This window comes from Oncorhynchus masou, chromosome 10 (genome assembly GCF_036934945.1).
Source record: "Oncorhynchus masou masou isolate Uvic2021 chromosome 10, UVic_Omas_1.1, whole genome shotgun sequence".
Lineage (NCBI taxonomy): Eukaryota > Metazoa > Chordata > Actinopteri > Salmoniformes > Salmonidae > Oncorhynchus > Oncorhynchus masou.
Window position 1 is genome coordinate 19890531 of NC_088221.1, and position 13115 is coordinate 19903645.

The 13115-nt window shown below is 40.4% G+C and overlaps 1 protein-coding gene across 1 annotated transcript in view; it reads right to left on the reverse strand.

Annotated features, from left to right (window-relative positions):
* Positions 1–12678, reverse strand: part of LOC135547291 (PTB domain-containing engulfment adapter protein 1-like) — a 150163-nt gene extending 137485 nt beyond the window's left edge. The window contains exon 1 of the mRNA XM_064976138.1: positions 12589–12678. The gene's annotated coding sequence lies outside the window, so the exon portion shown is untranslated. The remainder of the gene's footprint in view (positions 1–12588) is intronic.
* Between the last annotated feature and the right edge of the window lie 437 nt (positions 12679–13115).

The following is a 13115-nucleotide window of genomic DNA, read 5'->3' on the forward strand; positions in this document are numbered from 1 at the left end:
CTAATGAACTCCGCCCCCAAACAAGACCACATTTGGTTGGACTGGACCAAATCTGAACCAATCATAGACGTCTATATTTCACTAGTTTGGACGTCACAGTACAGCACAGTAGGGTTCAGTACAGTTCAGCACCGTACAGTACAATACATTATACTGTTCTCTATTCTAGTGTGCTCTATTGTACCGTACTATACTCTACTTATCTCTACTGTATGGTACTGTACTATTCTCTACTTTTCTCAATATACTGTACTGTCCAAACGTGTGAAACATACATGTAGACTTACATTATTGTTTCAGATTTGGTCCAGCCGGGCGGACTGATCCAATTTCAACTACTTTTCAAAGTCCATGGACGTCCGTGGTCGGTTCGTCCTCAGTGGTTGAGGATGCTTGTTACAATAAATGGAAAGCATATGGGAAGGTGACAGTGAGAGGTGAAATTAACAGAAGAGAGAGAGAGAGGTTGTCCGGACTGTTATCACAGTCTTGCATTGACCCCCAGATGATAGAAAGAGAAAGAAAACAGTTATGAGCTGAACATAACAGCATGCCAGTGGAAAGGAGTATAGTAGCAGGTGACCCAACTGTGGTATCAAATCAAATTGTATTCGTCACAAGCGCCAAATACAACAGATGTAGACCTTACAGTCAAATGCTTAATTACAAGTCTTTAAATTCTCTAGGGTAAGAATTAAACTGCATCCTACTCAGGCCCAGAAGATAGGATAGTAGATTTGGATAGAAAACACCCTAAAGTTTCCAAAACTGTTTAAATTATGTCTGTGAGTATAACAGAATTGTTTTGGCAGGTGAAAACCTGAGAAAAATCCATTCAGGAAGTAGGATTTTTTTTGTTGTAGTTTTCTATTCAATGCCATTACAGAATCAATTTTATTTATTCGTTATTTTACCAGGTAAGTTGACTGAGAACATGTTCTCCTTTGCAGCAAAAACCTGGGGAATAGTTACAGGGGAGAGGAGGGGGATGAATGAGCCAATTGCAAACTGGGGATTATTAGGTGACCATGATGGTTTGAGGGCCAGATTGGGAATTTAGCCAGGATACTGGGGTTAACACCCCTACTCTTATGATAAGTGCCATGGGATCTTTAATGACCTCAGAGAGTCAGGACACCCGTTTAACGTCCCATCCGAAAAACAGCACCCTACACAGGGCAGTGTCCCCAATCACTGCCATGGGGGAAACATTTTAGAGGAAAGAGTGCCTCCTACTAGCCCTCCAACACCACTTCCAGCAGCATCTGGTCTCCCATCCACAAACTGACCAAGACCAACCCTGCTTAGTTTCAGAAGCAAGCCGGAAGTGCTATGCAGGGTGGTATGCTGCTGGCATTGGCTTAGGACTCAAATTGCAGTTCCTATGCAGTTCCTATGCCTTCCACTAGATGCCAACAGTCTTTAGAAATTGTTTCAGGCTTGTATTCTGAAAAATGAGTGTGTAAGAGCAGTCTGAATAAGTGGACCCTGCCGTGTCACAGAGCTTTTTCATGTGCGCGACCGAGAGAGTGCCTTTCTTCTTTACCTATTATATTGACAACGTTATTGTCCGGTTGAAATATTATTGATTATTTGGGCTAAAAACAACCTGAGGATTGAATATAAACATCGTTTGACATGTTTCTATGAACTTTACGGATACAATTTTTTTGTCTGCCTGTTGTGACTGCGTTTGAGCCTGTGGATTACAGAAGAAAACGCGAACAAAACGGAGGTGTCCGGATATAAAGAGAGACTTTATCAAACAAAAGGAACATTTATTGAATAAATTAATGTCTTCTGAGTGCAAACATATAAAGATCATCAAAGGTAAGTGATTCATTTTATCTGTCTTTTTGACTTGTGTAACTCTTCTACTTGGCTGGTTACTGTTTGTAATGATTTGTCTGCTGGGCTATGTTCTCAAATAATTGTAAGGTATGCTTTCGCCTAAAGCATTTTTAAAAATCTGACGCCGTGGTTGGATTCACAAGAAGCTCATCTTTAAACCTATGTAAAGTAGTTGTATCGTTTCTGAGTTTTTATAATGAGTATTTCTGTATTTGAATTTGGCGCTCTGCAATCTCTAGCGTCCAGCCTACACTAGAGAGGTTAACAATGCAGGTTTAAGAAAATCCCTAAAAAAAGTAGGGGATGAGAATAACAAATAATGAAAGGGCAGCAGTAAATAACAATAGTGGGGCTATATACAGGGGGTACTGGTACAGAGTCAATGTGTCAAAGTGCGGGAGCACCAGTGTCAAGATAATTAGTTACCTTGACACCGACTAATTAGTTAATGACATAATTAATTAGTTAATTATGTAATTAATTAGTTAATTATGTACATGTAAGTACAGTTATTAAAGTGGCTATGCATAGATAAGATAATAATAGAGAGTAGCAGCAGCGTGGAGGTGGGGGGGGGGCAATGCAAATAGTCTGGGTAGCCATTTGATTAGCGGGTCAGGAGTCTTCTTGCTTGGGGGTAGAAGCCTCTTGGACCGAGACTTGACGCTCCAGTACCGCTTGCTGTGCGGTAGCAGAGAAAACAGTCTATGACTAGGGTGGCTGGAGTCAATTTTTACGGCTTTCCCCTAAAACCGCCTAGTATAGAGGTCCTGGATGGCATGAAACTTGGTTCCGGTGATGTACTGGGCCGTACGCACTACCCTCTTTCGTGCCTTGTGGTCGGAGGACGAGCAGTTGCCATACCAGGCAGTGATGCAACCCGTCAGGATGCTCTCGATGGTGCAGCTGTAAAACCTTTTCAGGATCTGAGGACCCATGCCAAATTTTTCAGTCTCCTGAGGGGGACAAGGTTTTGTCGTGCCCTCTTCACGACTGTCTTGGTGTGCTTGGACCATGTTAGTTTGTTGGTGATGTAGACGCCAAGTAACTTGAAGCTCTCAACCTGCTCCACTACAGCCCGGTCGATGAGAATAGGGGCGTGCTAGGTCCTCCTTTTCCTGTAGTCCACAATCATCTCCTTTGTCTTGATCACGTTGAGGGAGAGGTTGTTGTCCTTGCACCACACTGTCAGGTCTCTGACCTCCTCCCTATAGGCGGTCTCATCGTTGTCGGTGATAAGGCCTATCACTGTTGTGTTATGAGCAAACTTAATAATGGTGTTGGAGTCATGTCTGGCCGTGCAGACATGAGTGAACAGGGAATACAGCAGGGAACTGAGAACATACCCCTGAGGGACCCCTGAGGGACCCCCGTGTTGAGGATCAGTGTGGCGGATGTGTTGTTACTTACCCTTACCACCTGGGGTCGGCCCATCAAAGCCCAGGATCCAGTTGTAGATCCAGTTGTAGAGGGAGGTGTTTAGTCCCAGGGTCCTTAGATTAGTGATGAGCTTTGAGGGCACCATGGTTTTGAACACTGAGCCGTAGTCAATGAATAGCATTCTCACATAGGTGTTCCTTTTGTCCTTTTGTCCAGGTGTGAAAAGGCAGTGTGGAGTGCAATGGAGATTGCATTATCTGTGGATCTGTTAGTGTGGTATGCAAACTGGAGTGCGTCTAGGGTTTCTGGGATAATGGTGTTGATGTGAGCCATGACCAGCCTTTCAAAAGATTTCATGGCTGCAGACGTGAGTGCTACGGGTCGGTAGTCATTTAGGTAGGTTACCTTAGTGTTCTTGGGCACAGGGAATATGGAGGTCTGCTTGAAACATGTTGGTATTACAGACTCAGACAGAGAGAGGTTGAAAATGTCAGTGAAGACACTTGCCAGTTGGTAAGCGCATGCTCGGAGTACACGTCCTGCTAATCCGTCTGGCCCAGTGGCCTTGTGAATGTTGGTGTTGCTCACATTGGCTGCGGAGAGCGTGATACAGAACAGCTGATGCTCTCTTGCATGTTTCAGTGTCACAAAGCGAGCATTGAAGTTATTTAGCTCGTCTGGTAGGCTCGTGTCACTGGGCAGCTCTCGGCTGTGCTTCCCTTTGTAGTCTGTAATAGTTTGCAGGCCCTGCCACATCTTAAGAGCATTGGAGCCGGTGTAGTACGATTTGAACTTAGTCCTGTATTGACGCTTTCCCTGTTTTATGGTCTGTCTGAGGGCATAGCGGGATTTCCTATAAGCTTCCGGGTAAGAGTCCCGCTCCTTGAAAGTGGAAGCTCTACCCTTTAGCTCAGAGCAGGTGTTGCCTGTAATCCATGGCTTGTGGTATGTACAGTACGTACAGTCACTGTAGGGACGACATCTTCGATGCACAGTTACTGATGTGGTGTACTCCTTAATGCCATTGGAAGCATATTCCAGTCAGCTTCATCTGACCACTTTTTTTTATAGACTGAGTCACTGGTGCTTCCTGCTTTAATTTTTGCTTGTAAACAGGAATTAGGAGGATAGAGATATGTTCAGATTTGCCAAATGGAGGACGAGAGAGAGCTTTGTACGTGTCTCTGTGTGTGGAGTAAAGGTGGTCTAGAATTTTTTCCTCTCTGGTTGCACATTTAACATGCTGAGAGAAATTAGATAAAACTGATTTCCCTGCATTAAAGTCCCTGGCCACTAGGACCGCAGCCTCTGGATGAGCGTTTTCCTGTTTGGTTATGGCGGAATACAGCTCAGGTTTGTGACTACTATGACAATTTCCCATTGTAGCTTTTTCAGTAATTACGTTAACCGTTCTTTTAAACGATTTGGTAACAGAATTACAAGTTTAATCACTTAGTAATTCATAAACAAACTTATCAGTAAAAACCCTATAACTAGTCGGTAGGTCTACCTTTTCTTGTTACTTCTGTGAACTTTCATTATCCTCCCTCCTCATGAAGGAGAGATATTAGAAAATATCTTAAAGATATGTGGGTGTTTGGTAATGGAATTACAAGGCACATTCAATGTTTCTTAAACGTAAAGAAGGCAAATAATGTATCCAAAACTAAATATAAAAGTGTTGATATTAGTTGGCCTGGGTGTTTACTTCAACATTACTGTGTGAATACATTTTCTAGCAAAATACCCATTTTCCATCTGTTTGACAAGAAAACTAAGGCTTTACTTATTCAACATTTTTGGGATGGAAAATGGTTGAAGAATCCATATACACTAAACAAAAATAAAACACTATGTATAGTGATGATCCCATGTTTCAGGAACTGAAATAAAAGATCCCCAAAATGTTCCACAGGCACAAAAAGCAAATGTCTCTCAAATTGCGTGCACAAATTTGTTTACATCCATGTTAGTGAGCATTTCTCCTTTGCCAAGATAATCTATTCACCTGACAAGTGTGGCATATCAAGAAGCTGATTAAACAACATGATTATTACACAGATGCACTTTGTGCTGAGGAAAATAAAAGGCCACTCTAAAATGTGCAGTTTTGTCACACAACACAATTCCACAGATGTCTCAAGTTGAGGTAGCGGGCAATTGGCATGCTGACTGCAGGAATGTCCACCGGAGATGTTGCCAGAGAATTTCATGTTAATTTCTCTACCATAAGACACATCCAACATTGTTTTAGGCCTCACAACCGCAGACCACGTATAACCACACCAACCCAGGAATGGAATACCAGAGTTACCTCTGCTGCAGAGGATAAGTTCAATAGAGTTACCAGCCTCAGAAAATGCAGCCCAAATAAATGCTTCACAGTGTTCAAGTAACAGACACATCTCAACATCAACTGTTTAGAGGAGACTGTGAATCAGGCCTTCATGGTCAAATTGCTGCAAAGAAACCACTACTAAAGGACACCAATAAGAAGAAGAGACTTGTTTGGGCCAAGAAACACGAGCAATGGACATTAGACCGGTGGAAATGTGTCCTTTGGTCTGGAGTCCAAATTGGAGATTTTAGGTTACAACCGCCATGTCTTTGTGAGACTCAGTGTGGGTGAACGGAAGATCTCCGCATGTGTATTTCCCACCGTAAAACTGGAGGTGTGATGGTGTGCGGTGCTTTGCTGGTGACACTGTCTGTGATTTATTTAGAATTCACACTTAACCAGCATGGCTACCACGGCAATCTGCAGTGATACGACATCCCATCTGGTTTGGGTTTAGTGGGACTATCATTTGTTTTTCAACAGGACAATGACTCAACACACCTTTATGGCGGGTTTGAAGCGGTGGCTTCTTCCTTGCTGAGCAGCCTTCCAGGTTTTGTCGATATAGGACTCGTTTTACTGTGGATGAAGATACTTTTGCACCCATTTCCTCCGGGATCTTCACTAGGTCCTTTGCTGTTGTTATGTGATTGATTTGCACTTTTCGCACCAAAGTACGCTCATCTCTAGGAGACAGAACGCATCTTCTTCCTGATCGGTATGACGGCTGCATGGTCCCATGGTGTTTATATACTTGTGTTTGTATACTATTGTTTGTACAAATGAACGTGGTACCTTCAGGCATTTGGAAATTGCTCCCAAGGATGAACCAGACTTGTGGAGGTCTACATTTTTTTCTGAGGTCTTGGCTGATTTCTTTTGATTTTCCCATGACGTCAAGCAAAGAGGCACTGAGTTTGAAGGTAGGCCTTGAAATACATCCACAGGTACACCTCCAATTGACTCAAATGATCTCAATTAGCCTATCAGAAGCTTATAAAGCTATGACATAATTTTCTGGAATTTTCCAAGCTGTTTAAAGGCACAGTCAACTTAGTGTATGTAAACTTCTGACCCACTGGAATTGTGATACAGTGAATTATAAGTTAAATAATCTGTCTGTAAACAATTGTTGGAAAAATTACTTGTGTCATGCACAAAGTAGATGTCCTAACCGACTTGCCAAAACTATAGTTTGTTAACAAGAAATGTGTGGAGTGGTTGAAAAACAAGTTTTAATACTCCAACCTAAGTGTATGTAAACTTCCGACATCAACTGTATGTGGGAACTCCTTCAAGACTGTTGGAAAAGCATTCCAGGTGAACCTGGTTGAGAGAATGCCAAGAGTGTGCAAAGCTGTCATTAAGGCAAAGGGTGGCTATTTGAAGAATCTCAAATATAAAATATATTTAGATTTGTTTAACACTTTTTTGTTACTACATGATTCTATGTGTGTTATTTCATAGTGTTGATGTCTTCAGTATTATTCTACAATGTAGAAAATAGTCAAAATAAAGACAAACCCTTGTGTTCTAAGTAGGTGTTCTAAAACTTTTAGTGTATATGCTTTAATTTCTGAAAATTATAGACTCATAGCTTTCATTTGAAAGTTTGACATGTTCATATGAACTTTACATGTTAGTGCCCATGGGTCCTTTTACATGGAAATGCACAGAAGTAAAAAAAAACACAGAAAATGCCAATTGAGTGTTAAAATACATTCTAATGTGTGCCTGGGAGTTGAGCAGTATTTACATTTTCTTTTATATTGTAGTCCTTTCAATTCTGTAGCTCGGGTGTTCCAAATATATTTCCAGTTTGACACATTGTGTGACAAACAAAGGGTCCCATCACAGCTTGAAAAGCCTTTATTCAATAACAACAATACCCGTCTGCCTGAAAAAATTAAGACAAATACTTTGCACGCACCGAAGGGGGACTACAACAGGACCTAATCACTTTCCACCACCTCATTTGCAAGGGCCTATAATTAATTGAGATGTGTAATAAGTGCAGAGAAGATTTATTAACTCATTGCATCTGTGAAATTCAAAGCTTTGACATTTAAGGTAGTCAATTTCCAAGTTAGGCAAGACAAAAATATAAATTACCTCGGCTTCAGTGACTCACTCCTGCCACACTATGTGCTGCATTAAAGAACAGACAATTCAGACATTGAAATGTCATTATCATGTAGTTTGCACATAGACATGATATTAATTATTAGCATGTGTGAGAGATATGCACAGGTTCTCCATTGATTGTCCATTACCTTTGCCAAATTGGTTGTTTTCCTGTGATAAGGATGAGGCCAAAAGTAAATTCTGATGAATAGTAGTGTTACACGCTATACCAAAACTTTTTTTTAAAGTTTGGTACTAGAAATTTGGTTACGTTTGGTACTTCTGTCAAATGTGTCCCGTGATTGAGAGGATCAAGTCTGTATCAGTGCAGCCACTTTATAGCGTGAAGAGCAAAGTGCCTGCTCCACTTACTTACTCATTGCTAGAGCTGTCTGGGCTACATTGTTAGCTACCCATTCACGCTGCACAGAAGTTAACACACTTGAAGGATGCAACATGGCATGTAGGAATGTTGAAACTGTTCGTTACGGTTTGCAAAATAATGTCCGTACGGGCTAGAAGACTTTTATAATGGAAGACAACACCGGTAGTGTACAGCTTTAAATGTAGGCTAACTTTCCTTGGTAATATATGCAAAATATGCTAATTTGAAAGCTGATTGTCACCAAAAATTATTAATTCACTTTGTCTCCTTCGCCAACAAAAACTCATTCACTTCTTTGTCTCCTGACTGGTTTCCACTACATTCCATAGCCACAAAGTCATATCCCACAGCCACATTCTGCCTTGCAAATGAGTCATTACTTTCTTAGAGAGCAAAAACTTTTAGAAAAGAAGAGATTGCTTCTCCTATGTAAATGTTGTTGATCAGTACAATAAAATAATAATATGTTCCTCTAGCAGCCAATAAATCATTCCTAAATGGAAGGGAATAACTCCTAAATGCCATCTGTAGCACCATGAAATCAAGTCAAACAAGCTCAATAACTCAATGCATGCACACACTTCTATTGAATAATATGCATTCACCTATTTTGTGAATGGACCTAGGCTACATCTTGAATTACAGTTACACAGTCTCAAAATGTTTTACATAACAATGTTAAATGTAATGACATTGAACAATGATTGAACAGAGCAGTAGCTGAGTTTATCTGTCTGGATCAAGTGCCATTCTGTGACTGTGGCTGATACACCTTTTTTTTGTGGTATCGTTTCGGTATACAGTATCGTGATACTAAATCTGGCATCGAAGTCCAAATTCAATAGAATGCAGCAGTAAGTGCTAGAGAAGCAGCTCCCAGGCAAGCTGTTTGAAGATTAACGGAGTGATGGAGATCTCAGTGACAGTGAAAAATAGGCAGCATGAGCTGATAGTAATGATGTTATCAGTCACTCTGAGTATGGTCTCTGACTCAGACAGACACATGAAGTGTCTGAACGAGAATGAACTGAACTGAACGAGAATGCTGAGTTCACCCAGGAGAATACTGTTGTTGATATAAAGTCGGGCCAATGGAAATGCTCAACCTTGACACAATGGCTAACATGCTGACCACACCGCTCGTATCATGTGTGCAAGTGTTGAAAAACAGGTATGTGTCAATTTATTTTGCAATCATTGCACCCACGCTGCTTGCAAGTGTCAACGAGCGTCTGTGTAGCCAGGCGCTAAAATAGAACTTGGTTCTACTTGTGATGCTCGACGCGCTGCAAGTCCTGCCTCTCCCATCTCCTTATTGGTTTTTAGAAAGCATATACCCTCGTGGGTGATTGAAAGATGAACTGAGGTCACACTCCAGTCCAGTTGGTTGTGGTAATGCACCTTAAAGTTGGTTGCCAACCTCCATATAAAGTCCAAAGAAGAATAAGAAGCCTGAAGGAGAAGAGATTACTAGAAACAAACTTGGTTTACCATTTATCTGTGGATTAATTGTCGGAGAAGAGGACCTTGTGCATTTCAGGTAAAATAAAAACCAAATGTTTATATCCCAGGACAAATTAGCTAGAAACAGCAAGCTATCTAGCTAATTTTCCATAAATGATTAATGCTTTTTGACCTGTCCCCAAATTAATAGAATTGGTTCAGAGTTTGTTTTGATATTTCAACCTGCGTGTTCTGATCGCGTCTGGTGTGGGTGGACAGAATCAACTTGTGCAGTCTGGTCAGCATGTAAGTACCAAAACTATTAGGCTTGGGCGGTATACCATATATACTATATACCAGGGTATTTGGAAATAGCCAAGATGGTTTGTCAATACCATCAATACTGTTGAAACTATTTCTTTGAAGTTTTTCAATACATTTGAATATTTGTAGAGTTAGGTTCTAAACAACAGGGTAAAAACTGACGGACAACTATGAAAAGCTCAAACCAAGTTTATTCACCCAATGGGTCAGACAGCTGAACAGACAAAGACATGTTAACACCAGCACAAGTATATATACCCCATTTTAGGTGAAGTCTCCTCCCTCCCTCTAAACATTACACGGTGGCGCACGCATGTTTAACTTTATGAGCTGGATAGCCTGTCTTTGCAATTAATTTATTCTCATTTACATATTTAGGTAGCAGCTACTAGGGTTGCACAATTCTGGGAACTTTCAAGAAATCCTTTCAAGAAATCCTGTTTGGAAGATTCCAGATTTCCTGCTTATGTCCTCCTGATTCCAGGTTTCCTCCAACCGGGATTTCAGGAAAACCAGGGAATTTATTGAAAGTTCATGGAATTTTGCAACCCTAGCAGCTATCGTGGAAATACACTATTACTTGTGCTAATTTTGTTAGCATTCCGGTAATAGCCTCTCATTAGGCTTTTTCTGGGTTGTTTTGGTGTCCCCTTGTATACTAAGCCGGCAATACCGTATATCCCGATATGACAGAAGGACTGTATGACGATATGCAAATCTGGATACTGCCCAACCCTAAAAACGTATCAATTAGTCACTGTCTAAAATTACATTTTGAAGACAATTATTGCCAGACACAGCATTCTCTAACATTTAAAACATCAGAAAAAAATGTGATGTATCAAATGACCAAAAAACTTTTAGGCTAGTCAAGACTAAGATCTAGGAAGCAAGAGAAAGAAAAGGACAAGTTTGAGTTAACCTATATGCCTATGATCAAATCTGCACACTCAACTGTTGAATAACTCTACCAAACCTGTGTCAACCTAAATCACTGTGATTATCATCCCTCTCCTGCACTTCAAACAAGTGCCATTGCAGACAACAACACACAACTGACTGACAGCGCTTGACTTGTTTCAAGTGCATCCTTCACAGAGCTCAGCATTAATCAGAACGGTATAATTCAGTGGAACGTTCCTAAACCCAGCAAAACCATGCTGCAGTGACGCACTGTAGCCTACATGTCAGTTCAGGGAGTTTTAGCTGAATAAGATTGGGTTTCTTGTCGCCTTTCTTATATTATGACCTTAATTTAATTCTGAATTTACTGTGTACAATAAAAGCCTAAAGGCATCACACATGGCATTAAGACTGACTAAAATGTGTGTTAACAAAATGGAACGTGATGAGATGAACAAAAGCATCTTCTGAGATCTTAGAACAGTAACAAGGCTTGGGAAATAGTCGGTAGCACTTTACCAAAACAAGTTCATCACAATGGAAACATTGTTTTCCCAGATACGGTAGGCTATATGCTGTAGATATCCTTGTTTCTCAGGTAATGGGCAATGTGTAACACACACTGTTTGGGAGTTGGAGATATTTCCTAATAAACCAGTCAATCGATTCATCAAACGACCACAGAGACAGTACAATACTATCTCAGTGATCAAAATCTACATCAATAGAAATTATGTATGAGACATGGCAGGTGAATAGGACACAGACAGCATCCAACAGTACTTGTACCATGTGAAATATGCCAACAAAGACATGCTTACGCTAACCACATGTCCTCTAGTCTAGTGGACAGAGTTAAATCTGACAATAAAAGACAAAACCTGTTCTATCTGGGAGGAAAATGACTGCATGTCATTTCCATTCAGACCTCAACTTTTGCTCTAAAGTGAAAACTGCAGTGCCCAAAGTATTTGTGCAATACTCTACACTGTCCAACCACCGGATGAGTGATCCAATTATATGACAAAATACTTCCCCATGGAGGAAATTGTCCAAGGTATTGACCAGCAAGTAGCAATAGGCTTGTGAAGTGAAGGCACCATAGTGAACAGTGTGAAAAATAAAGCTTGCTGAGTGACAACGATTATTAACTGGACATCTGCAAACAGAAATATCACCATTATCCCAGTAACGGTAGTAGTAGACTAGTAGTAACAGCAATAATATTTTATTAATCAGCTGTGGAATGTTTAATTTGGATGGCAATGACATGTGTGTTATCTGAAAGTCTGAAAAATCGATAAACAAATGCTTTTAAGCAGTATATCAGAGTGAAAATGACCATGTAATAACAGAGTTATAACTGGTCTCTATAAACTGCAGCAATGAAAATACAAAAAAAAAAAAAAACTGAAACACTGAGCTGGTGTCTTGATTTATATGCATGCAGTTGTGGCACATAATTCTAATTAACAAATTGGCAATGCTGCCTTCTCGTGACGTTATGTCTCCCAGTAGTCAAACTTTCAATTCTACTTGCACTTGACGATCCCCGCATACGTGTTGAAGCATAATAACCTGTCTGTTCACACGCGGTGCAAAGTTTCTTGACAACCTCACCGTGCAAAACGTGGATGTGGTTAACATAGAATGGCCTAAAATAAATGTAGATATGTTGCACTTGCAAGAAGTTAATCATTATTCTTCACTCGGCTGCGCGAAAGTGTTTTGAACAATAAACAACAAAAAGGTTAAACAAACATGATGCGACTAAGCATCCGAACACAAAACTGTTGAAAAGTGTTAGCCAAAGATGCATGAAAAATATCAACTCACTTACCTAACAACACGATACTTATCAGGCTGTCCGGTAAAATGGTCCTCGGCGATATCACATCAACACACTCTCATTCCGTCCTCTCATCTCCTCAACACAGAGCTGCTGGTAAAAGTTAGTGACGTCACGGACTCGGGTAACGTAGCTATTCTGGAATTGCCAGCAAGCTGCACATTTAAAGTGACAGATCATGGGTTCGCGACCAAATTGACATACTTCTGGACATCAAGTGCCACCTTTCAGGGTAATTTGCAGCAGAATTTTTTAAATCATCAACTGACAAATTGCAACTAAATTGCAGGTTATTAGTAGTCATTGTAATTCGTACAGGCCATGTTTGTATAAGTCAATACATTATATATTTCGAACCAGACAAGTGATTGTGTAGAAATGTAAGCAAGATTTTAAATGATTTTGTTTTGCTCAAATATTATATCTGTTTCAGCTTTTTGCAGTCAATTTGCAGCCTACAAATCATTTCTAATTATGTTCCAGATACCCAACCATTCTCTCAATAAAAAAATCGTCCT